Raw genomic sequence first — 25,997 nt, 5'->3', positions numbered from 1 at the left:
TAATATGTTTTGCTTGCATTCTGTTATCTATAGATTACATGTAGGTTTTATGTGAATATATCCATATATATAGAACTGTGGTTCTCAAAAACTCACTTCATTACTTCCCATCCTAATTCCTAGAAACACATTTAGGGGAATTCTTGTCTAATTCTTGTCTGTTTTATGAGGATTCAGAATTCCAGACCTCACCCAGAACAAATTAGACTAACCAGTGGACAATCATATAGATTTTTCTAGCCAACATTCTGTTTTGGTGCCAAGCCTGGTACAATAGGTGTGTAAATCAGAATCCAAGAAAACAGATGTCTCACTCAAATTACGATAATTTGAAGAGTCTTTATTTGCAAAGGATTAAATACAAAAGCTTAAGGGAATAAAGGTCATATAAGATTTTATAAGAGCTGAGTAACCCTTTTCATTCCCAGCTTGGCATATCACTGTCTCTTTGGAAAAATTAGATGCAGTGTACCTGTTTGCATACATCACTTATTTTATGTACAGTTAAAATGAATCCAGAATGGGAAAATAAAAGACTAAAGAAAATATACCATAGCAATCAGAGTGTGTTGAAACCAAATCATGGATTTTAATTCAGTATACATTGCCTTATCTGAGAACACAGGTACAGAGAAAAGTAGCAAGTACATTCTCCATCTACTAGACACCCTCTGTCTGCTGCTGGAGCACACCAATGACATTTTCATTCTCCACTTCCACCTTTTGCAGGTGTGTCTGTTTATTGATTGGCTGCCCAACAAATCAGGAGCTGATGTGCCTTACTGAAAAGCCTTGTTTTTCCGCAATATATTTTCATTAGTTTACTAAGTGGTATAAATATCTTAATTTTAAACTGCGCTATAGTGCCTGCCCTGCCACTTCCAGTTAACTTGATGCTTGTTCTCAGTCCTGACTCTATCTATGCATGGGCTGTTTCTTGGCGAAGTTGAATGCTGGAGTAGTTTTAGCTGCCATTTTACAAGAGAGGTGCCAGACAGCACAAACTAGCCCACAGATGGCATTTGGAGACAGCAGGAAAGGGAGAGGACAGTCTTCCTTCTGAAAGTTTGGATGTTTTACTTTTGTATTTACATGTTTAATATAACTGGAATTGGTTTTTGTGTATAGTGTGAGGTAGGGATCCAGATTTACTTTTTTCATATGGAATTCCCTGCCCCATCATCACTGAGTAGTTCACCCTTTCTCCACTGATATGCAATACCATCTTTGTTAGAGATAACATCATGATATGTTTCGGTCAGATTCTGAGCTCTCAATTATGTACTATTGGTCTGCTTTATTTTTAAAAAAATCTGTGTATAACATTTAAATCAGTGAATTACTACCAACTCTCTAAATTGGCTTAATAAATCTTGCTCTTTTTTGAGTAATGATCCTTCTTTTAATAATCAATTTTTTGGAATTTTTTTGTTTTGTTTTTTTGTTTTGTTTTTTTGGTGTTCTATAAAGATTTTTGAATTAGCTTATCACTTACCATGAAAAAATTTTGGTAGGATTTTTTATTGGAATTACATAAATTTATAGATCAATTTGGGGAGGATCAATATCTATAAATATTACCTTCCTATCTATAAGCAGAATATATTTACCCATTGTTTGTCTTTTTAATACTTCACTAAAGTTTTATAATTTTTCCATGCAGTTGTCACACATGTTCATTGATTGATTCATTTTATTTTTTTCTGGAAGACTTACTTTTCAAATCCAGCATATTTGCTAGCATCCGTGTCTCATTCATTCTTGATTTTAAAGAAATCTTTTTTTAAATCATTACTTGTGATGTTTAGTGTAGGTTTTTGTAGATAGGTTTTTATCAGGTTAAGTTCTTGTCTAAATTTAATTTTTACTTTGAATAGATGTTAGATTTTATTGACTGCTTTAACTTATTTCTTGACATGACTATATTATTTTTCTTCAAACTTAATATGGAAATTTATACTAATTGATTTTATATGTTAAATCATTCCAACATCTCTAGGATTTAAATAGCAATTTATTTCACTCCAGAGTTTCACTCCACTACACACTTACATCTCTCAATGAAATGAACTCTTGTTCCTTTTAACTGAGTCTTGAGAGCTCTAACCACAGCTTTGGCAATAAAAATATGCATTTTTCCTGCTTTAAAAAGTATCCTGGGAGGATTTTCTTATTCTGCACTCATTACACATCCTCTTTCTCAAGACATTTTTATTAAGCACAAATCTTAAGGCAACCAATGGACATTAAAGGAGTCAGTTAAAAAATAAGTTAGCTAGGAACCAATATTTGAAAATATAACCTTCCAAATGCAATTTTTAAAAGTTTATAGTACATGTGATAAATGGGCACTTCCCACAAGATGCCCTAGGAATAGGAGGTTTATGATTTTGGTGTGGGAAAAATTGTTTTCTTAATAAGATCTGTGGTCTTATTTAGTAGAAACGAATACTGGGAGATTGTCAGGACTCTTATGTGGATCTGCACTTCTTGCCAGAGATAGTAAATAAAATTGTTGCTGCAGCTAATTTATTTTCAGGAAAAAATTTGCATCTCCACCTTTCAGAGATATTGTTGCCATTGCGTTGTTTTGCACAGAGGGTGCTTCTTCTTACCTGTGGACCACAGCATGAGCTGAGTAGGGATAATTTGAGGAAGATTTTTATATATGTTAAAACCAGAGCAAGGACATAAAGCTGTTTATTAAGATACTGACTCTGTGACCAACTTAGTGTCTTTTTCAGTTTTGAAGCACATTGTAATAATCTGATCATGAGATCATGAGTGAGAATTGAGAACAAGATGAATATATTGATGACATACTTGCATAAATTGAAGCTTTCGGTAAAGTGCTTTTCTTTCATTCTGAAAAATGAAGTAGAATCTTTCATTCCTATTGAGCAGGAGAATTGGAAGCATTGTATAGCGGAAAGAATATTGACTTAAAAGTGGAAAATAGAAATGAAAGTCCAATCCTGCTTTTTACTAGGTGACTGAATTTAATCTCCCTGAATTTTAGTTTATACTTCATAAAATATGAATAATTTGTTATTGAGAAGATTAAAAAATATTTTTAAGGTATCTTCATTGAATTAATTTTCTGGCCAACATAGCACCCTGATTTACCTTTGGGGACACTAATCTCCTCGATCTTCAATCCATGGTGTTCATTAAGTCAGCAGTTTTCTCAGAACTTGACTGAGATTGTGACTGAGAGCTTGTGACCCCAGTTATAGTAAATGATTCTGGATAGACTTGAGACACATGGCAGGCTGTTGAGAATCCTTCTTGAGACTTATGTTGAATATATTGAGAGATGTATACTCTCTTTCAGGTATGGGTGCTTAGCTGGTAAGATATAAGCCCAAGTTGATTACCAGTTGGGGATATTTAGCCTGAAAATGAAGTCAAAGCACAGATAAACTGAGCTGAGAAAAAGATGTGGCATACTTCAACAACTCAAACACAACAACATCCCTTAACTTTTAAAAAATTATGTGAGCCACTATATTGCTCTTCAGTTAGGTTTTTGAAACTGAAAAAAACCTGAATAATCATCAATATATTCATATATATTTTAAATTAAAACTTGCTAAACAACTAGAATTTTGCTCATAACTAGAATGGTCAAAGATCAGCCATCTCTGACTTTGATGTTATGTGCTCTTTAAATGTTTCTCAGTTGAATTTTGTGTTGCCATTTTAATAATTGTATGAGCAATATATTGGCGTCAGTTATTTGATAAATATAATTGACCTTTAAGGGTCGATTGTCTCTTTTTCATTTTTTTTTGCTTCTTTGCTTGTATTTATTTATTTTACAGTAAGTAACACAACAAGGAGACTAGTGATACTGTTCACAGAGAGATCCATGGATGAGAATTGGACCAACATTAGAAGCCTCATCACAATATATTACATGTATTTAGAGAAAGAAGAGTCCATGAAGGAGAAGGAAATGAAGCCAAAGTGGATGGCTTCACAGAGTCAAGGGAATAAATGAAATACTTAATGAATGTATTAAAGTTCTGCATATTTGAGTGCAACACAGAGGCCCAATACAATGGGGTCTGAAATCAGCATTTCAGATTTTTCCTTGAGATCAGAATTTAGGAGTCTGTGAGTGACTAGTGAGAGCACTTCCATGAGATTTGTTGAGAGGCTTTATTTCAGTGAAATGAGAAGTTGGAAGATTTTTTAAAAAATTGGAATTGAAAAGTAGAGATAACTCATTGAAGAATCATGGATAAGAGAAGAAAAGAAATCTGATGAAAATAGGGGTAGAACATATGATCAGGGAGAGTTTAAAATATTTTCAGAATGGAAAACCCCTTGAATATTGATATGCAAAGAAAAAGCATAAGCCACTTTAAAGGAAATGTAATGCATAAAATGGGGACTTGATAAAGTTAGCCCCCAGCTAAGAGAAAAATAAGCAAATGCCAGAGTGTAACTGTTTTGCCCTTGAACTGGAAAGATGCCATTTCTAGAGTTAGAAGAAAGAAGGCAAAAGTATGTCTCTGTGCACAATTATGTTGACTGGGAATCAGAAAGCTGGAGATGATTACCACTGTTAATATAAATTTTCTGAGTGAAGTAGGAGGCAAGGTTATACATGAGACAAGGACATTTGGCCACGATAAAAGAGAAGCAGAGCTGAATGTTTGTTAAAGGTGGCAGGCAAGACAGATTTTATTAAGGCTACTGCTTTAGGGAAGAGACTTCAGTGTAAACTGAGTTCGTCTTTGCTGAAACAAAAGGGACATCTTTTAAATGCTGCGGTATGCAAAAGGAATATACAAGGATGTTGATCAATGTGGTTAGGCCAGCCTTAGTTGCTATCTCTTACCTATGGAAGCTATTACCTTTGCACAAAAATTGGAGGACAAAGGAACTGTCTCTATGATTACATTTTAAAGGGGTGTCTCCCATGTTCTTGAGAGAGTCATTCCTTGGTTGTAGAAGATATATCTGAAAGGGATAGAGAAAAGTTTTACAATTATGAATTTTCTAAAGTAAATTCTCTGAGAAAAAGGAGATAAGCTCAGAATGAGGTTTTGACTGGAATGATTAGCAAATTCTTTTGTTAGCATTGATCTTTATGAGGCAGACATTTTAACGGAGATAGACTCACTAACTTAGGAACATTGCTTTGAGTTGATAGAAATCTTTATTAGAGTTTAGCCAAGAAGAGAATGTTTGTCACCACATTAGTATTTGACTTTCTCAAGATCCTTCTGATTTGGATGATACAGGTGCATCTGGTGATGAAGCAGCAAGACTGATATATAGACTGAAGTTTAAGCAATCTCAGAGGAAGATGTCTAAACTGATTGTATAAAAATTGGTGGCAAAATGTTCAGTTTAGAGCAATGGAAAACTGAAACAGAAAAATAGGTAAAAAGTACAAAACTACACAACTAGAATCATAAAAGAAGGGACTATGGAGCAGAGCTAGAAGTTAGGGACAACCCTCTCGCCTAAAGCCTTCAACCAAGATGGAGTTGGTTTTTAATACCAGAGTGTATTATTTCATCATGCACTTAATGTTTTAGTCATTCACAAGATTATCGAATGCCTATTATATGCCAAGCACTTGTCTGAGGTGAAAGCTTAATATAGTAGTTGTAACTATTTATTAATATTGTGCTGTATATATTTGTGCTTAATATAGCTGACAGTAAATAGTATGCGATTCAGTTCACGAGAAGCTGACATTCTGATAGTAATATTTTTATTTCCCATAATGTCCTCATATCTTTTAGGTATTGTTAATAAAGCATATTTAAAGGAGTAGATCCAACTGAACATTGATTTGTAAGCATCTTTCCTTTATTGGGCATAATCTTTATACTGAAATGATTTTATTGGATCTTTGCTTTGTGATGAGGTTTAGAACACATAACTAATGAATTCCTGAGAATTGTGTGTTTGGGCTGTTGTAACAAAATACCACTGATTCTGTGCCTTATGGAAAATAGAAATTTATTTCTCACAGTTCTCGGGCCTGGGGTGTCCAAAATCAAAGTGTTGGGTGATTCAGGATCTGATGATGGCTAGCTTTCTGGCTCATAGATGGCAGTCTTTTCATTGTGCCCTCACTTGGCTGAAGAACAAGGAATCTCTCTGGAATCCCATTTATAAGGGCACTAATTCCATTCAAGACCTAATCACACCTCAAAGGCCCCATGTCCTAACCCCATAACCTTGGGGGTTAGCATTTCATCGTATGAAATTTTGCTCCTTCATGTGTCTACTTATTTTTGGTTGGATGCTGGATTGTTTATTTATAACTGACATACATGTATTAGTTTCATGTTTGCAATATAATGATTTAATTGTTATATATATTATAAAACAATCACTACAATAAATCTGGTTAGCATCTGACACCATACATAGTTAGGATTTTTTATCTTCCTATGTAAACTTTTAAGACCTACAGATATTTAAAATTTAATGTTACAGAATCCTAGATTTTATTGTTTTCCTGTCAAGAGTGCTGGAATTTGTTTTGGCAGATAACAAGTTTATCTCATGTATCAGTTTGATCATTTTGAAGCTTGTATTAAAGTCCCTGTGGTGTGAGCATAAAATAGCCTTTACTTTAGCCCCACTTCCAATGTCTGGCCTTTTGTAGTTTCTAATTAATACACAGTGTTCTCTGGGGCTGTTTATTCTCTCTGCTGGGAACTTGAATAAGTCCAGACCCTATGTGAGCTCTGGGAATTTATCATTTACAGTTTTCTGCAATTGTTCTTTCTCTAGAAGTTTTCCCTAGTTCGGCCCCATGGGATTTCAACATACATAAGCACCAATTGCTATTCAGCCACAGAGTTATGTTTACCCTTAAATAAATTTATAGTACTTTTTCTATGCATAGCAATTTTTCTCTCAGGTACTCTGCCTTGGAAATTTTAGCCGTCCTAAAATCTGAACTCTTTCTCTAAATTCTTTTTGGGTCATTCATTTTTGTTCTGCTGTCTGGAAATTGCAGGTAGAAAAAAGGTAGAAAGTATGGACATTATAAGCTTTACCTCATTTATTTCTCTCTGGTATCATAGCCCTGCATTATCTGCAGGCCAATATCTGAAAATAGGTTGTTTTTTTCCTATAATTTTCTAGTTTTCTATGTGTTTATGGCAATTTCTTGTATTGCTTCATGACTGAAAGTGGTAATGAACTACCTGGTTTTGTCTTTTGTTTCTTTGCTTTTGGTAACTAATGGTGAAATAGAGAAAAGGGTATTTATATGTCTGAGTAAATTATTAAAGAACTCATTGGAACTTTATAAAGAACAGTATTAGGAACTGATTTGTCCTACAAGCACATAAAGGAAAGGTAAGAATACCTGATTCAGATGAACATACATACAAACACATCCAAGGCTCACAAACCTTGATTTTTGCCTTTATGCAATGACTTGGCTTATGCCTTTAACTCTGAGATGTATGTGTGTTTTGCTAGGAACTATTTGCCTGGAGTCATCTACAAAGAATTTATTCCCCATCAAGGTCATTTATCGGGATATTTTAATCATGACAACGTAAGTTTTTATTATTCCACGTAATCTTGAATTTTACATGGGAACCTTTAAACTAAGAAACACCTTTGAATTCTAAATGACATACTTTGATGTTACTTTTATAGTCACTGAAATAGGCAGTGTTAAGAGGAATTTGAACTAGTTTACATTAAAAATGAGCTATTTCTGGGAGTTCCCATCGTGGCTCAGTGGGTTATGAACCCAACTAGTGTCCATGAGGATGGGGTTCGATCCCTGGCCTCACTCAGTGGGTTAAGGATCCGGCATTGCTTTGAGCTGTGGTGTAGGTCACAGACCTGGCTGGAGTCCAGCGTTTGCTGTGGCTGTGATGTAGGCTAGCAGCTGCAGCTCCAATTTGACCCCTAGCCTGGGGAAGAAAAAAAAAAAAAAGAAAGAGCTGTTTCTATTTTACTCCCTTGAGGGGCCAAGAGGACAGAGAACTAGCATAGAAGAATAAAAGAGGAAGCTAAAATGGAGGAAATGTAGCAGGGTGGGAGGCTAGATCCCAGGTTATCCATTTGCTAAATTTGAGAATTAGTAATGAGAAGAAGGAGAAGGAAGGAAAAAACAAGAAAATTTAAGGAAGGAGAAGGTATTTGAGAAAAGGTACTGCCTAATAATAATTTTTATGTGTTTCTGTGATGTAAATAGTTCTAATATCATTAGTAGAATTTGATAGACACAAAAATAAAGGAGTGAATGAATTTTTTAGAAGTTAAGGAAAACTATTGATTTCCACATTTGTATTGGCACCAGACAAACAAAATATAACATGTATGAGATGGAAGGGCTCCTCTAAACTGAGTTAACACTGGGGGGAGAAGCTTGAAGTCAGATTTGCAAACACAAACACCTGGGAATTTTCAAAAATGTGAGAGAAGGTGTTAAACTTTTTAAGTTTCATAGAAGAGAGATCTAGCAAAATACTATTGTAGGTCTATTGAGCAGAATGACCCTAAATGACCTCTCTGTTAACCCCAGGCTCTGTACTGCCTTGCACCAGTGAGACTCTCAGAGTCACTGAGCATCTATTATTAATCTACTGCTGCTGGCAAAGGCAGTCTGCTGGGGGAGAGTTATGCAGATAAAAGATTCTATTTCTTCCTCATATTTTGGCAGAGGATTAGGAGGAAAATGATGTGAAAAAATGAAATGATTTAATATAAATATATATAAACTAGTTTTTGGGGGTGACACTTGCATTATCAGGCAGAAAGTACAGTGGTGAGCTGGTGTGAAGATTTTCTTCAATATTGCTTAAAATATTAAATGCAGAGTTATTTTTAAAACAACTTAGTCACCTAGAATTTATTGCACTCCCAAAGGCAGTTCATAAATTAAGATTTATACTTAACATGCTGCTTTCTTAATTTGGAACATGTTAGTATAAGAAAATGACACATTATCTTGGGGCTTCTAATTTAGCTCTTGCAGAAATGGTATTTTTATGCTCACATGAATGTTCTATGTCATATTTTAATTTTTTATTTAAAAGATGTACATAATCTTTTGGTATGTACATCTGTAATATTGGTGGTTAGATAGACATAAGCGTGGGCAATATATTATCTAGTATTCTGTCAGTTGGAGCTCTATTTTATAGCATATTTATGCACCATGAACTAAAGCTAATGTAAAACACTGTAAGACTTTGGTATGCATTTTTTATTTGCCTAGGAATATTATTAAATTATACTTGGTTTTATTTTAGTATTGTGACATGACATGAAAATTTATAATTATTAATGATGAGAATAACTCACAGTTGTATATTGAACATTGTCTCATTTTTTCCCTTATAATGAGATTTGGAAACAGGCTCAGAAAAATAATGCTGATCTGTAGCCTAATGGCTAACACACTGCCTCTTAAATTTTATAAGTTTAAATATGCATAGAATTCATATTCATGATGTATTTCAAAAGAATTGATACATTGGTTGGAATAAGTGCCCAGCAGGACTCAATCATAGTTGCATGATTCAAACTACAATTTTATGCTATGGATAGAGTTTATTTGAGATTGAAATATTAAGAAGTTCTTATATGCATTTAGAAATATATCTGAGTAATGATGTTTAACATTTTAAGTTTGCTAAATTTAAATACTGAAAAGTATTAAGTTTAATTTTTTTCCTCACTTGAATGCTATAAATGAACATGTACTACTCACAGAACAATAAAGCTAGTTACCATGCATTCATCAAAGCCATTGAAGAACACTATAAAAGAAAATAAGATGAAAAAGAACCCTATATAGTCTTTATAATATTTTGATGTTATTGTAAAAAGTTGAATATTTAAAAATTAATAAAGTTGTGTGCCATTTAGGAAATAATTTGTACATTTATTGGTTGCATGTGCCAGATGAGTTGATTGTTTTTAGTCCAAAGTTATCATATCACCCTGTCTGCCTCACGAAATCAAATTCCAAACACAAATAGATGTTCTGAGCCAGTGATTTCCAGATTTTTAAATTTCACAGACTGGTGAAACTAAGAAGGAAGCAAATGAAGAAGTTGGCCCAGGTTTGTTGATCTTTCCTATTGACAGTGAGAGCATTAAACAAAATGAAACAAAATTTGCAATTATCAGTATTTTATAAAAGACAGCATATATAATCCTCCCCCCCCCAAAGAAAAAGAAAAAGGGAAGGTTATATCTCATACTGGAGAAGTCTTTGAGAGGAACAGTTTATAAAAGAAATTATCTTTCTCATATTTATTTTTCATTTGTCATGTTTTTTGTTTGTTTTGGTTTTTTTTTTGTCTTTTGTCTTTTCAGGGCTGCAACCTTGGCATATGGAGGTTCCCAGGCTAGGGGTCTAATCGGAGCTGTTGATGCCGGCCTACACCAGAGCCACAGCAATGCCAGATCCGACATGCATCTGTGACCTCCACGGTTGACGGCAACACCGGGTCCCCAACCCACTGAGCAAGGCCAGGGATCAAACCTGCAACCTCATGGTTCCTAGTCAGGTAGGTTTCCGCTGTGCCACGACGGGAACTGCTCATTTGTCATGCTTTGAACTTTGAATCTTGTGTTCAGAAAACATCATCTAAATGGGTATATCCAGAGAATACAGTTCTCGGCTGTTACCCAGTCCCTGTTTTTATCTCCCTGGCCAGAGTCTTGGCTTCATACCTCATTTCTGATACCTGTTTGTGATATCTTTCTGTTGCATAATCCTTTTGATTCCACTCCTGAATTTGGTGACCTAGGTTTTATATAAAAGTTTGGGGTTATGCACATGCCCTTGGCTTTGTCATTCTCTGTTCTTCAGGGTGAAAAAAAATCCCTGTGCTACCCTCTTGCTCCTTGAAATCTCTACCTTAGCTATTATAGCCTCAACTTTAATTAAAAATTCAGATGTGTTTTTCCCCACCTGAGTCAACTTTTGGTTCTGCTAGTTATATCAGCACTGTTCGTATTCTCTTCCTAAATATTAATGCTTCCTTGTTCTCCATGACATTTTAAGAAAGAGTATGTTTTGTTCTATTGTATAATATACTTTTCTAGTTAAGTTTTGAAGATGTGTGGGGTTAAGTTACTGAGGTAAGCCTCACGTAATGATTCACAAAATTTCAAAATTAAAGAAGTGTATTTTGAAGGTCCTCCAGCAGGTAGCTTAGAGTTAAAGGGAACTTTAGAGGCCATTGTTCCACTATTCAACTTACAGTGCTCAGTGATAACATCTGAATTAAATGGCCATCCAACCTCTCTTTGGATACTCTGGCCAGGGAAGTCCGCGCCACAGAGGAATGTGTATCATCATTGGAAATTTCTCTCTTAGAATGACCTGATGTCTATAAGTCTCTAGCTTTTTCTAATAATAGCTCTTTGATGATTTGAAGATAGCTGTTTAATCTTCCAGGAGTCTTTGCTTCTCTAAGTTAATTACTCCTAGTCCCTCAACCATTTGCTTTTCATGTGACATTTTTCAGATCTTTAATCTTTCGGACTTAATTTTCCTAAATATGTCAACTATTTTGACAGCATTCTGATTCTCATTGACTCCCAAAACTAGATATAGTACTCCTGGGGAAAAAAAAAGTCTGACAAAGCAGAGAATTGGTAGGATATTTCTTTTGGGTCATCTGGACAATGTATTCCTATTAATAGAGTATAAGACCACATTCAACTCTTGAAGGTGTTCGCATGAATTTTTGTGATTAACTAAAATCCCTAGATTTAATCTTTGCTGCTGAAACAGATTCTTTCTTGTACATTTGAATTTCTGAACCAAAATTTGAGGCTTCAGATTTATCTTTATTAAAATTTACCTTGTCAGTACATTTTTGCATTCACAATAAGATGAAAATGTGTCACATTATAGCATTATATCATTTCGAGTTTTAATTTTATTATTTATAACATTATATATTTTTCTCCATTTCCTATTATTTATACATTCAGCTTAGTTTTAAAAATAGACCTGTGTCAGTGATAAACATTAAAATAAATCTGTTCAAGGACTCTGTATTTGAGACCTCCCATCAAGTTTACCCTTTTTCATTAATTCATATTATTTGGGTATAGTTGTCTAAAAGTCATGAATCCAATTAAGTATATTTTATTTTTCAGGCCATGCTTTTATACAAGGATATAATTGGAGACTTTATTGCTTATAGTCTAAAAGGTAATGGTATCCAAATAGCCATCTCAAACATAAAATGATCTGGTTCAATAATTTTTGCATACATTATTTTTGTTTCCTATACTTTTATTATTGGACATTTTTTCTATTATAATTAAAATAAAACATCTTATGAAAAATGTACTTTTATTTTGGGTTCTCTAGAAAGCAGAGCCTGAGGCAATGAAATGTTGCTGCCTAAAGAGATGCAAACATACTCTTGGTAAGACAGGGGAAAAAGGAGAAGAGAGGCAGAGAAAGACATTAAACACAGTGACCTGGAGACAGACCCAGTTTTGCTTACTGGGCATGTTTACTTGGCATTTGGCACTTTCCTTGAGGATTATAAAAGGGAATCACACCTCAGAGTAGTCTATGGAAAGAGTCTGTGATCTCCTGCATTGCATTTGTCAAGATTCACCCACACTGACTCCCCATATTCTCGCCAGTGCAGCTGTCTTGTCCTTCCAACTTAGTTCTCATTTGGTTTATCTACACCAGCAGGTATATGGTTAGGAGGCATCAAATCTCAAACTTGGAATTAAACCAGATGTATTAGTCTGCCCAGACTGCTATGAAAAAATACCATCAATTAGGTGGCTTGAAGAACAGAAATTTATTTTTCACAGTTCTGGAGGCTGGGAAGTCCAGAAGAGTTGGGTTCTGGTGAGAGATCTCTTTATAGATTGCAGATGTCTACTTTCTTGCTGTGTCTTCACATGGCAGAGAGAGAGAGGAGAGAAGAGAGAGAGGGAGGGAGAGGAGGGGAGTAAGAGAGCACTCTTTTGATAAGGGGAATAATCCTATCATGAAGGGTCCACCTTCATGACCTCATCTATACTTAATTATCTCTCAAAGGCCCCATCTCCAGTTATTATCAAAGTGGGGCTTAGAGTTTGAATATATAAATTTGGGTGAGAGGAGGCAAAATTCATTTTAGGGCATCCACACCTGCCCACCACCCAAGTTCTTGTTCTCTCATGCAGAATACATTCATTCCATTCCAACAGCCCCCAATTTTTCATTCTTTTCTTTTTTTCATTAAAGTATAGTTCATTAACAATGTTATGCTAATCTCTGCTGTACAACAAAGTGATTTAGTTTTGTATTTGTATTTTTTTTTTTTTGTATTCCTTGTTGTTATGTTTTTTTCCTGGGAATTGGATACAGTTCCCTGTGTTATAGATTAGGAGTTCATTTTTTGTCCATTCTAAATATTAAAGTTTTCGTCTGCTAACCCCAAACTTCTGGTCTATCTCTTTCCCTCCCCTCTCCCCCTTGGCAACCACAATTCTGTTCTCTATGTCTATAAGTTTGTTTCTATTTTGTAGGTAAGTTCACTTGTGCCATATTTTAGATTCCATATGTAAGTGATATCGTATTTGTCTTTTTCTTTCTGACTTCACTTAGTATGGTAATCCCTAGTTTCATCCATGTTGCTGCAAATGGCAAAATTTAATTCTTTTTTATGGCTGAGTAGTATGCCCTTCTATATATGTACCACATCTTCTTAATCTGTTCATCAGTTTATGGACATTTAGGTTGTTTCCAAGGCTTGGGTATTACGAATAATGTTTCATTGAACATTGTGGGGTAAGTATCCCTTTGAATCATTGTTTTGTCTGAGTACATGCCCAGGAGTGGGATTGCTAGATGATATGATAATTCTATTTTTAGTTTTCTGAGGAACTTCCATACTGCTTTCCATAGTGGTTGCACTAACTTAAATTCCCATCAGCAGCATAGGAGGGTTCCCTTTTCTCCACACCCTCTCCAGTATTTATAATTTGTAGACTTTTTGATGATAGCCATTCTGGTGTGAGGTGTGAAGTTTTGTTTTGTTTTGTTTTGTTTTGTTTGGGCCGCACCCCCCCATGGTATATGGAGATTCCCAGGCTAGGGGTTGAATTGGAGCTACAGCTGCCAGCCTATGCCACAACCACAGCAATGCCAGATCCAAGCTGTGTCTGCAACCTGCACCACAGCTCACAGCAGCGCCAGATCCTTAATCCACTGAGTGAGGCCAGGGATCAAACCCGCAACCTCATGGTTCCTAATCAGATTCATGTCTGCTGTGCCATGGTGGGAACTCCCCTCATTGTAGTTTTGATTTGCAATTCTCTAATAATTAGTGATGTTGAACATCTTTTCATGTGGCTACAGAATATATTCTTTGGAAAATGTTTGTTTAGGTCATATCACTATTTTTCAATTGGGTTGTTTGGGTTTTTTGTTGTGGAATTGTAGGAGTTGTTTGTGTATTTTTGGAGATTAAGTCCTTCCTGGTCACATCATTTGCAAATATTTTCTCCCATTTTGTAAGTTGTCTTTTCTTTTTTGTTTATAGTTTGCTTTGCTATGCAAAAGCTTGTAAGTTTCATTAGACCCCCCATTTATTTATTTATTTTATTTCTATTGCCTTGGAAGACTGACCTAGGAAAACATTGGAATGATTTATGTCAGAGAATGTTTTGCTTATGTGCTCTTATGGTGTCAAGTCTTATGTTTAAGTCTTTTGAGTCATTTTGAGTTTATTTTTGTGGGTAGTGTGAGGGTGTGTTCTAACTTCATTGATTTACATGCAGCTGTCCAACTTTCCCAACCACTTGCTGAAGAGGTTATATTTTTCCCCTTTTATATACTTGCTTCCTTTTTTGAAGATTAATTGACCATAGGTATGTGTGTGGGTTTATTTCTGGGCTGTCTGTTCTGTTCTGTTGATCCATATGTCTGTTTTTGTACCAAAACCACACTATTTTGATTACTGTAACTTTATAGTATTGCCTAAAATCTGAGAGAGGTATGCCTCCTGCTTTTTGTCTTTGTTTGTTTTTGCTTTTTTGTTTTTTGGTTTTTTTCCTTCAGGATTGCTTTGGCAATTCTGGGACTTTTATGGTTCTATATAAATGTTTGGGTTATTCTAGTTCTGTGAAAAAAGATCATGGGTGATTTGACAGGGATTGCATTAAATCTGTAGACTGCTTTGGTTAGTATTTCCATTTTAACAATATGAGTTCTTCCAGTGTAATAGCCCCCAAACTTTTCATTTGTCCTAGCATCAACTCTTAAGTCAAGTCCAAAGTCTCATCTGAATATCATCTAAATTAGATATGCATGAGATTCAATATACAATTCATCCTGAGGCAAAATTCTTTTCAAACTATGAACATGGGAAACCAGACAAGTTATGTGTATCCAAAATACAATGGTGGACAGGAATAGGATAAATATTCTTAGTTGAAAAGGGAGAGATTAGAAGAAAACAGTGAAAGGGCCCAGCAAGTCCTAAACCTAGCAAGGCAAACTCCATTAGATTTTAAGTCTCCAGAATAACTCTCTGTGGTTTGATGCTCTGCCCTTCAAACCCACAGGAGTGACAGCATCACTCGCATGGTTCTTTGGGACAATCCTGTCCCTTTGGCTCAAAATTGGGTGGGAAAAAATAGAAATAACACACATTACTAATTGTGTATATCAGTGCAATTTTGCAAAAGAGCAGATTTGCAATGCAAATCAAAAGCCATACAACTTTGTATATCCTTTGATACAGTAATTAAAATTCTGGCCATTTATAATAATGATATTTCTATAATTGTACAAAACATTTCAATATAAGAATGTTTATTATGGTTTGTATATTATAAGGAAAAAAGTAGAAACACTGAATACCAACAACTGGAGATAGATGTAGTCATTCAATAGACTAGAAGGCAACCAAAAGGGAGTGACAATTATTTTCATGCTCAGACCATTTATTTTTTTTTAAGTTTTATTGAAATATGGTTGATTTACAAGGTTGTGATAATTTCTGTTCTGTAACAAAGTAATTCAGTTATACATGTACACACATCCATTCTCTTTCAGATTCTTTTCCCACATAGATTATCACAGAATGTTGGATGGAGTTCTCTGTGCTATGCAGCAGGTCCCGGATGGCTAATCATTCCATATACCTCAGTGTACATATGCAAATCCCAAACCTCCAGGCCATCCCTTCCCTCCCCACCTGTCCCCTTTGGTAATCGTAAGTTTTTTTTTGGTAATCGAAAGTTTTTTGAAAACTTTCTATTCTGCAAATAAGTTAATTTGTATCCTTTTTTATATTCCACATATAAGTGATATCATATGACGTTTGTCTCTCACTGTCAGACCATTTAATACCATGGAAAAGATTCAAAGTAATATAAGTGAATAAAGCAGGTTACCAAACAACATTCCAAAAATGGTAGATATTATGTGTACCACAGCTGTTTACCTTCACCCTCACTATTTTTCTGTATGCTTGCTGTATTTCCAGTTTTCAGCATCTACTTTTCTTTGCCTGAGTTTTATTTATCCATGTGCTTAGTAGGCTGTAAATGCTGAAGAATTACGCCCCTGGATGAGCACTGGCCCAGTAACCGATGGAGCTCATGTATAAACATCCCAGGTCATTCACCCGTTATTGAGATAACTTTGAGGCCCATGTTCTACACTGACTTTAGGAGTCAGAGTTCCTCCTTGGGATTAGCTCCAGTTGCCCACAGAGGTGACTTCCTGGGTAACATCCACTTCATTGGCTCCTTTCATTTTTCTGCCTCACTTTTCTACTCTTCTTCCTGGGTTTTCTGACATCATCACTCAAATGAGATACTACCACTCAAATTCTTGTCTGAAGGTCTTCTAGGGAAATCCAACCTAAAACACAAATTCAAACAGAATTTCAATTAAAAATTACATATCTATATGAAACCGACTGGGAATATGTACATCGAATTAGCAAAATGGGTTATTACTGGAAATGCTGAGGTTATAGGTGGGTATTTTCTTTCTTTTTACTTATTTACATTATCTTTAATGAACCTGGAAGAGGAAACAAATAATGAAAGTTATTTTAAAGAGAAAAAATTAACAAATGCTTTCTCCCTGGTTCAGTCCTTCTCAGTCCTGTTCTCATTTCAATCCCTTTAAAGGAAAGTTATTTAATATGAGTACCATGGATTTATAGTAAGAAGACTTATTGCATAATTATATAATGGCTTTCGGTCAAAGTAATATTAAAGGTAATGCTGGCTTCAAGCAGTTCCTGTAGCAAGTGAATTTCAGTTTTCAACTTTCATTATTCTGTCTGCCTTGACTAGGTCTTTAAATGTTTCAGAGCTAAGAAATTCTTTTTTTTTTTCACCAATAGAGAATTGACCAGCAGAATTTTAAGTATAGGTATCCCCGAGGAGTATCTTCTTTCTAGATTACATTATTTTTTATGAAATAATCCCGATTTCTTTTAGATGGAGAAGTATCATGCTTTATGATAAGCTTCAGAAATGGTCATTTTTACAAAAGCTTGAAGGGCAATTGTTTAACTACCATGCAATTCTCTCTGTTGTGATTAAGAGAAAAGTAAATTCTCTAGACAAATTGTTGAGTCCATGAAATGAGTAGTGTTGTGAGTCAGAAAGAGCATTAAACCAAGAATCAGGAGACCTGAATTTAGCCTTGGGCCAGCTAGTGATCTGTTTGTTCAGATGAGTGTGTGGAAAACTCCAACCAGAGAGAAAAAGATGAGTAAATTAAAAGAATAAGTTCATGTCTACTGGGAACAGACAAGTTACATAGCGAGTAATGTGTCTGAACTTGGACCATCCTTTGTTTTTCTGAATGTAATAAAGACACAAGTATTGAGAAGTAGGTCTTTACCCTAAGTAAAGCAGTGGTGGAGTGTGACTGATGAGTAGCAAATACACTTGGCTTCAGTTATAAAGGTGTGGTAGGAACTGCAGTCCGTGGATGATTGTGCTAGATTGCTAGGGTTGCCATCATAAAATATCACAGACTGGGTGGCTTAAATAACACACACTATTTTCTACCAGTTTTGTGGCTGGAAGTTGAAGATCAAGGCTTCAGCAGGTGTAGTTTCTCTTGATGTCTCTCCTCTTGCCTTGCAGATGACCACCTTCACATTGTTTTTCTGTGCAGAGCCCCCTGGTATCTCTTCCTCTTCTAATAAGGATACTGGTCCTATTGAATTAGGACCCCCCCCATTGAACTCAATTTAATCACCTCATTAAAGATCTTATCTTCAAATAGAGTTGCATTTTGAAGTACTGGGGATTGGTATTTCAATTTATGAATTTTGGGATGAAGGGGCATGATTTAGCCCATAATAGGACTTGGGTTAGAAGGTGGAAGAATGATAAGGCTCAGGTTTTGATAACCACTGAATTCCATAATTTAATGATTCATTAAAATCTATTTTGAATCTCACCTTACATTTTTTCTTAATATAGCTTTGAAAATATGTATATCTAACAGTATACTTCTATTTATCTGCTTACTTTGTTTTGAATTTTAAATGTAGAAATTTGGTAAAAATTGGCTCCATTTAAAAGTTAGTTTACTTTGAAACATTCATACACTCACACTGAAGTTGTTTACATATTAGGCAAAAGAAAAATGTCAACAAATTCCCCAAATTATAAATCCTGAACCTACAAAATAATAGGGCAAAAAACTCAATGACTAAAAGATGGTAAGAACAAAAACAAAAAAGCAAAGGAAGACAGTAAAATAACCACAAAGAAATCATTTTTAAGAAGAAACTCTTCTAAAAACTTAGGTTAAAAAGCAAGTAAAACTATGTGGTAGACAAGGATAGTACAAAAAAAATTTCAACGGTTATTATTTAGTACTCTGAAATTATGTTATTATACCACAGTTATAAGTTAATATTTATTAATAAATGGTAGGGAAGTATTAACATATGGCAGGGAAGACAGAACATATTATACCAAAAATGTATAATTTTTTTGAAAAGAAAAAATTTCAATTTGGAAACATAACAGCTATAGATTCCATCTCAGAAGGCAGGTAAATTACAATACTGAAGGAAAAATTAAGAGATTAATGAAGATAAGAGCAGAAATCAGTGAAATGGAAATAAAAATACTGTTGTCAGAGCTATTTCTTTGAAAAGACTGTGTAGACAATAAATATATGGAACCTTAGTTACAAGGAAGTATTTACTCAAATGAATAACCATTTCAAAAGATTACTAACTATACTGTTATACCAGAAAATTTAAAAATATAAAATATATGAATAACTTTCCTTAAAATAGCAATTTGGATTCAAGAATATATAGAATCTATAAAGATAATCAAAGAGCTCTCTCTTCCACCTCACCACTGACTCAGGCACAAAATCCAAATGTTTGGACAGTAAATCCAACCTAAACTTCAAAGCACAAAACATTGAGATATTTAAGCTATTGAAAGCATTAATGGAAGACAGACAAAATAGAATTACTCTAGGAGGTGGATCTGAGAAGATGTTGCTGTGGTTTATGTCAGAGAGTGTTTAGCCTATGTTTTCCTCTAAGATTTTTATAGTATCTGGTCTTATATTTAGGTATTTAGTCCATTTTGAGTTTATTTTTGTGTATGGTGTTAGGGAGTGTTCTAATTTCATTCTTTTACATGTGGCTGTCCAGTTTTATCAGCACCAATTATTGAAAGGGCTGTCTTTTCTCCATTGTATATTCTTGCCTCCTTTGTCATAGATTAGTTGACTGTAGGTATATGTGCTTAATTCTGGGCATTCTATCCTGTTCCACTGATCTGTATTGCTGTCTTTGTGCCAGTATATATGGTTTTGATGACTGTAGCTTTGTAGTATAGTCTGAAGTCGGGGAGTCTGATTCCTCCAGCTCCATTTTTCTTTTTCAGAATATCTTTGGCTATTCTGGGTCTTTTGTGCTTCCAAACAAACTTTAAAATATTTTGTTCTAGTTCTATGAAAAATGTCTTTGGTAATTTGATAGGGATTGCATTGAATCTGTAGATTGCCCTGGGTAGTCTGATCATTTTGAGAACATTGACTCTTCCAGTCCAAGAGCATGGTATATCTTTCCATCTGTTTGTGTCATCTTTGATTTCTTTTATCAGCGTCTTATAGTTTTCAGAGTATAGGTCTTTTGTCTCTTTAGTTAGGTTTATTCCTAAGTATTTTATTCTTTCAGATCCACCTCCTAGAGTAATGACAATAAAAACAAAAATAAACAAATGGGTCCGCACAGCAAAGGAAACCCTAAACAAACAAACAAACAAACAAACAAACAAAACCCACAGAATGGGAGAAAATATTTGCAAATGAAGTGACTGATGAGGGATTAATCTCCAAAATTTATAAACACCTTCTGCAGCTCAATAGCAAAAAAACAAAGAACCCCATCAAAGAATGGGCAGACAATCTAAACAGACAGTTCTCCAAAGAAAACATACAAATGGCCAAAAAGCAGATGAAAAGATGTTTAACAACACTCATTCTTAGAGAAATGCAAATCAAAACCACTATGAGGTACCACTGTTCACTGGCCAGAATGGCCATCATCAAAAAGTCTACAAACAATAAGTGCTGGAAAGGGTGTGGAGAAAAAGGAACCCTATTACACCCTTAGTGGGAATGTAAATTGGTGCAACCTCTGTGGAAAACAATATGGAGATTCTTCAGAAAACTAAAAATAGAATTACCATTTGATCCGGCCATCCCACTCCTGGGCATGTATCCAGAGAAAACCATGACTTGAAAAGACACATGTACTCCAGTGTTCATTGCAGCACTATATACAATAGCCAAGACATGGAAACTACCTAGATGACCATCGACAGAAGAGTAGATAAAGAAGAGGTGGTACATATACACAATGGAATATTACCCAGCCATGAAAAGGAAAGAAATAATGGCATTTACAGCAACATGCATGGACATAGAAATTATTACATTAAATGAAGTCAGCCAGACAGACACCAACATCAAATGCTATCACTTACATGGGGAATCTAAAAGACACAGTGAACTTCTTTGCAAAATGGATACTGACCCACAGACTTTGAAAAACTTATGGTTTCCAAATGAGATAGGTTGGGGGGTGGGGGGATGCTCTGGAGGATTGGAATGGAGATGCTATAAAATTGGGTTGTGATGATGCTTGTACAACTATAAATGTAATAAAATTCATTGAGTAATAAAAAGATATACAAAACAACAATTCATGCTCTGAATGTGATATGTCACTGGTTCCACTGAAAAAGAAATTTGCAGGCTTATTTCATAAATAAACATAGAAGCAAAAATGTTAAAAAACAGCCATTTAATATAATCTAGAAGAATGTGAAAATAACACTATGCCATTATTTCACAAATGCAAAATGGTTCAACATTTGGAAATCTGTTATAGTAATTCTCTGCACCAGTAATTAAGGAGAGAAAGTATATGATCGATGCTGGAAAAGCCATTTGATGAAGTTCAAAATCCATTTCTGGGGAACATCTTTTAGTAACTTGGAAATTAAAAGAAACATGCTTAATTTAAACGTTTTTTTTTTATCAGCAACTAACAGTAGAATCATATTCATGGAGAAATGATAGAGGAATTTCCAATAAATTTAGGAAAAAGACAAAGATGTCCGCAATAATGTCCACTCTCATTATTATTAATTAACATCAGGCTGACTGGATATAAAGGATACCAAAGAAAAATGCAAATTAGCAATGAAAAATAAGCACAGGAAAACATGCTCTGGTCTGAAAACTAAAACTTCAAAAGAAGGTAAAATTTTTATATTGGATAAAACATGAATAATGTTCAATTTTGATGAAATTGCTCCCATTACCTATGCCCTTCTCATATGCTCAGAGGTGTTCACACCCTGCCCTCTCTGCCCCCACTTCTCTCCAAGTTAATGAAGATCACTTTACAACTAGCTCTTTACTAACCCTAAAGCCTTAAGGCATTCACTGAAAGTCAGTGGATCTCTCTTCTGGTAAAAACTAGATAAAACTCTGCAGATGGGTCTGAATATTAGAGGAGTGGGATGAGGTGAGGGGAGAGCTCTGGTCCTGTGGCTGGTGGTTTTTTCCTGAAGTATCTAAGAATAAACATACCTTGCCCCTGTGAAGACTGATTTCCTTCCTGTCCATTAACATGATGTGTATCCTCTTTCCTGTAAAATAATAACCCTTACACTACTTTTGTGAAGGTGCACTCTTTCCCTCTTTGTTCCAAATTAAATTACAAACCTTGATCACATTAATCTGTCTACAAATAGAAGATGACCAAGATGCTGTTCTCTGATACCTGCAAATTCTCATTGACTACCTGCCTGGATTGGCAGGCAGGCAGAGTGGGGTGGGGGACGTTTCAATGCCCCCCCACCTCATTAGTCATTGGAAAAGCAATTGTATTATGTGCATGAAGTGATAGACAAAGAATGCACCAGAGTACATTCTGTGATTCTGTGGTTTCCAAATGAGACAGGTTTGGGGGTGTCATATGGTTTTATGGTTCTTTATTACAAAAGGACTAAGTTAAACAAATAAATTAGGTACAAGTATCCATCTGAAAATCAGCCCCTGAGCCATCTTTCTTAGATCTGCAGGCAGAACGCTGGGCTTGTGTAAACTGTGTTGGCAGGGGTCAGAGTACCCTGTGCAGTCATCTCCAACAGGGTCTTTAGACTTTAGTCTTCATAATGTACATAATCTTCTTGCTTGGGAGAGAGCCCTGTCCACAAAGAATCATAGATCTCCTTCTGTTTTAAACAACAGGGAGTTAGGATTGTTGATTTTGCTTTTGCAAATCCTAAAGAGCTGAAAATGACCCATAAGATCTGGAGGGATTCAAAGTTAAATTCTTCTTCTTCTTTGTAATAGTTATTTCCCCAATACAATTTTTTTTCTACTGTACAGCATGTACACATTCTATTTTTGCACATTATCATACTCAATCATAAGTGACTAGACATAATGCCCAGTGCTACACAGCAGGATCTCATTGCTAATCCATTCCAAAGGCAAAATAGTTTGTATCTATTAACCTCAAGCTCCCCAACCACCCCACTCCCTCTTCCTCCCACTTGCCAACCACAAGTCTATTCTCCAAGTCCATGATTTTCTTTTCTGTGGAAAGGTTCATTTGGGTCTTATACTAGATTCCAGATAAAAGTGATATCATGTGGTATTTGTCTTTCTCATTCTGACTGACTTCACTCAAGATGAGAGTCTCTAGTTCCATCCATATTGCTGCACATGGCATTATTTCATTATTTTTTATGGCTGAGTAGTATTCCATTGTATATATACACCACTCTTCCTAATCCAATCGTCTGTTGATGGACATTTGGGTGGTTTCCATGACTTGGCTGTTGTGAATAGTGCTGCAATGAACGTGAGGATGCATGTGTCTTTTTTTAAGGAAAGTTTTGTCTGGATATATGCCCAAGAGTGGGATTGCTGGGTCATATGGTAGTTCTATGTATAGGTCTCTAAGATATCTCCATTCTGATCTCCATAGTGGTTGTACCAGCTTACATTCCCACCAACAGTGCAGGAGGGTTCCCTTTCCTCCAAACCCCATCCAGCGCTTGATATTTGTGGACTTATTAATGATGGCCATTCTGATTGGTGTGAGGTAGTATCTCGTGGTAGTTTTGATTTGCACTTCTCTAATAATCAGTGATATTGAGCATTTTTTTCATGAGTTTGTTGGCCATATGTATATCTTCCTTGGAAAGATGTCTATTCGGGTCTTTTTCCATTGGATTGTTGGCTTTTTTGATGTAGAGTTGTATAAATTGCTTGTATATTCTGGAGATTAAGCCCTTGTCAGTTGCATCATTTGAAACTATTTTCTCCCATTCTGTAAGTTGTCTTTTTGTTTTCTGTTTGGTTTCCTTTGCTGTGCAAAAGCTTGTCAGTTTAATTAGGTCCCATTAGTTTATTTTTGCTTTTATTTCTGTTGCTTTGGGGGACTGACCTAAGAAAACATTTGCAAGTTTGATATCAGAGAATGTTTTGACTATGTTCTCTTCCAGGAGTTTGATGGTGGCTTGCCTTATATTTAAGTCTTTAAGCCATTTTGAGTTTATTTTTGTGCATGGTGTGAGGGTGTGTTCTAGTTTCATTGATTTGCATGCAGCTGTCCAGGTTTCCCAGCAATACTTGCTGAAAAGACTGTCTTTTTCCCACTTTATGTTCCTGCCTCCTTTGTCAAAGATTAATTGGCCATAGGTGTCAGGATTTATTTCTGGGTTCTCTATTCTGTTCCATTGGTCTGTCTGTCTGTTTTGGTACCAGAAGCACACTGTCTTGATGACTGTGGCTTTGTAGCATTGCCTGAAGTCTGGGAGAGTTATGCCTCCTGCTTGGTTTTTGTTCCTCAGAATTGCTTTCGCAATCCTGGGTCTTTTGTTATTCCATATAAATTTTTGGATTGTTTTTTGTTGTTCTGTGAAAAATGTCATGGGTCATTTGATAGGGATTGCATTAAATCTGGAGATTGCTTTGGGTAGTATGGCCGTTTTTACAATATTAATTTTTCCAATCCATGAACATGGAATATCTTTCCATTTCTTTACATCTTCTTTGATTTCTTTGATTAAAGTTTTATAGTTCTCAGCATACAAGTCCCTTACCTCCTTGGTCAGGTGTATTCCGAGGTATTTGATTTTGTGAGGTGCAATTTTAAAAGGTATTATATTTTTGTATTCCTTTTCTAATATTTCATTGTTGGTATACAGAAATGTGACTGATTCCTGAATGTTAATCTTATATCCTGCTACTTTGCTGAATTTGTTGATCAGTTCAAGTAGTTTTGGGGTTGAGTCCTTAGGGTTTTTCTGTGTAGAGTATCATGTCGTCTGCATATGGTGACAGTTTTATCTCTTCTCTTCCTATTTGGATGCCTTTTATTTCTTGTGTTTGTCCAATTGCTGTGGCTAGGACTTCCAATACTATGTTGAATAGCAGTGGTGAGAGTGGGCATCCCTGTCTTGTTCCAGATTTTAGTGGGAAGGCTTTCAGTTTTTCCCCATTGAGTATTATATTTGCTGTGGGTTTGTCATACATGGCTTTGATTATGTTCAGGAATTTTCCCTCTATCCCCACTTTGATACGAGTTTTGATCATGGATGGATGTTGGACTTTGTCAAATACTTTTTCTGCGTCTATTGAGATGATGATATGGTTTTTGACTTTTCCTTTGTTAATGTGGTGTATGACGTTGATTGATTTGCGTATGTTGAACCATCCTTGTGAACCTGGGATGAACCCTACCTGGTCATGGTGAATGATCTTTTTGCTATGTTGTTGGATTCGGATGGCTAAGGTTTTGTTGAGAATTTTTGCATCTATATTCATCAATGATATTGGCCGATAGTTTTCTTTTTTGGTGGTATCATTGTCTGGCTTTGGAATTAAGGTGATGGTGGCACCGTAGAATGTCTTTGGGAGTGTTGTTTCTTCTTCAACCTTTTGAAAAAGTTTAAGGAGGATGGGTTTAAGTTCCTCTTTGTATGTTTGGTAGAATTCGCCTGTGAAGCCATCTGGTCCTGGACTTTTATTTGTAGGGAGTGTTTTTTATGACATATTCAATTTCATTTCTAGTGATTGGTCTGGTCAGTTGATCTATTTCTTCTTGATTCAGTTTTGGCAGGCTGTAAATCTCTATAAAGTGGACCATTTCTTCTAGGTTGTCAAATTTGTTGACATACAGTTGTTCATAGTATTCTCTCATGGTTTTTTTGTATTTCTGTATTGTCTGTTGTAACTTCTGCTTTTTCATTTCTGATTTTGTTTATTGGGTTTTTTTTCTCTCCTCTTCTTGGTGAGTCTAGCCAGAGGTTTGTCTATGTTGTTTGCCTTTTCAAAGAACCAGCTCTTGGTTTTACTGATCTGTTTCCTTAGTTTGTTTGAATCTCTATTTAATTGATTTCTGCTTTTATCTTTATAATTTCCTTCCTTCTGCCGAATTTAGGTTTTGTTTGTTCTTCTTTTTCTAATT

At 35.3% G+C, this 25,997-nt stretch overlaps 1 long non-coding RNA gene across 1 annotated transcript in view; it reads left to right on the top strand.

Moving 5' to 3' along the window:
* The window catches only part of LOC110261071, a 67,843-nt gene that overhangs the window by 11,426 nt on the left and 30,420 nt on the right, over nt 1-25,997 (top strand). The window contains exon 2 of the long non-coding RNA XR_002344830.1: nt 7,468-7,546. This is a non-coding gene — a long non-coding RNA (uncharacterized LOC110261071). The remainder of the gene's footprint in view (nt 1-7,467; nt 7,547-25,997) is intronic.

Source organism: Sus scrofa, chromosome 1 (genome assembly GCF_000003025.6).
Source record: "Sus scrofa isolate TJ Tabasco breed Duroc chromosome 1, Sscrofa11.1, whole genome shotgun sequence".
Taxonomy (NCBI): Eukaryota; Metazoa; Chordata; class Mammalia; order Artiodactyla; family Suidae; genus Sus; species Sus scrofa.
The sequence above is the reverse complement of the archived record's forward strand: the minus strand, read 5'-3'. Positions and strand labels throughout refer to the sequence as shown.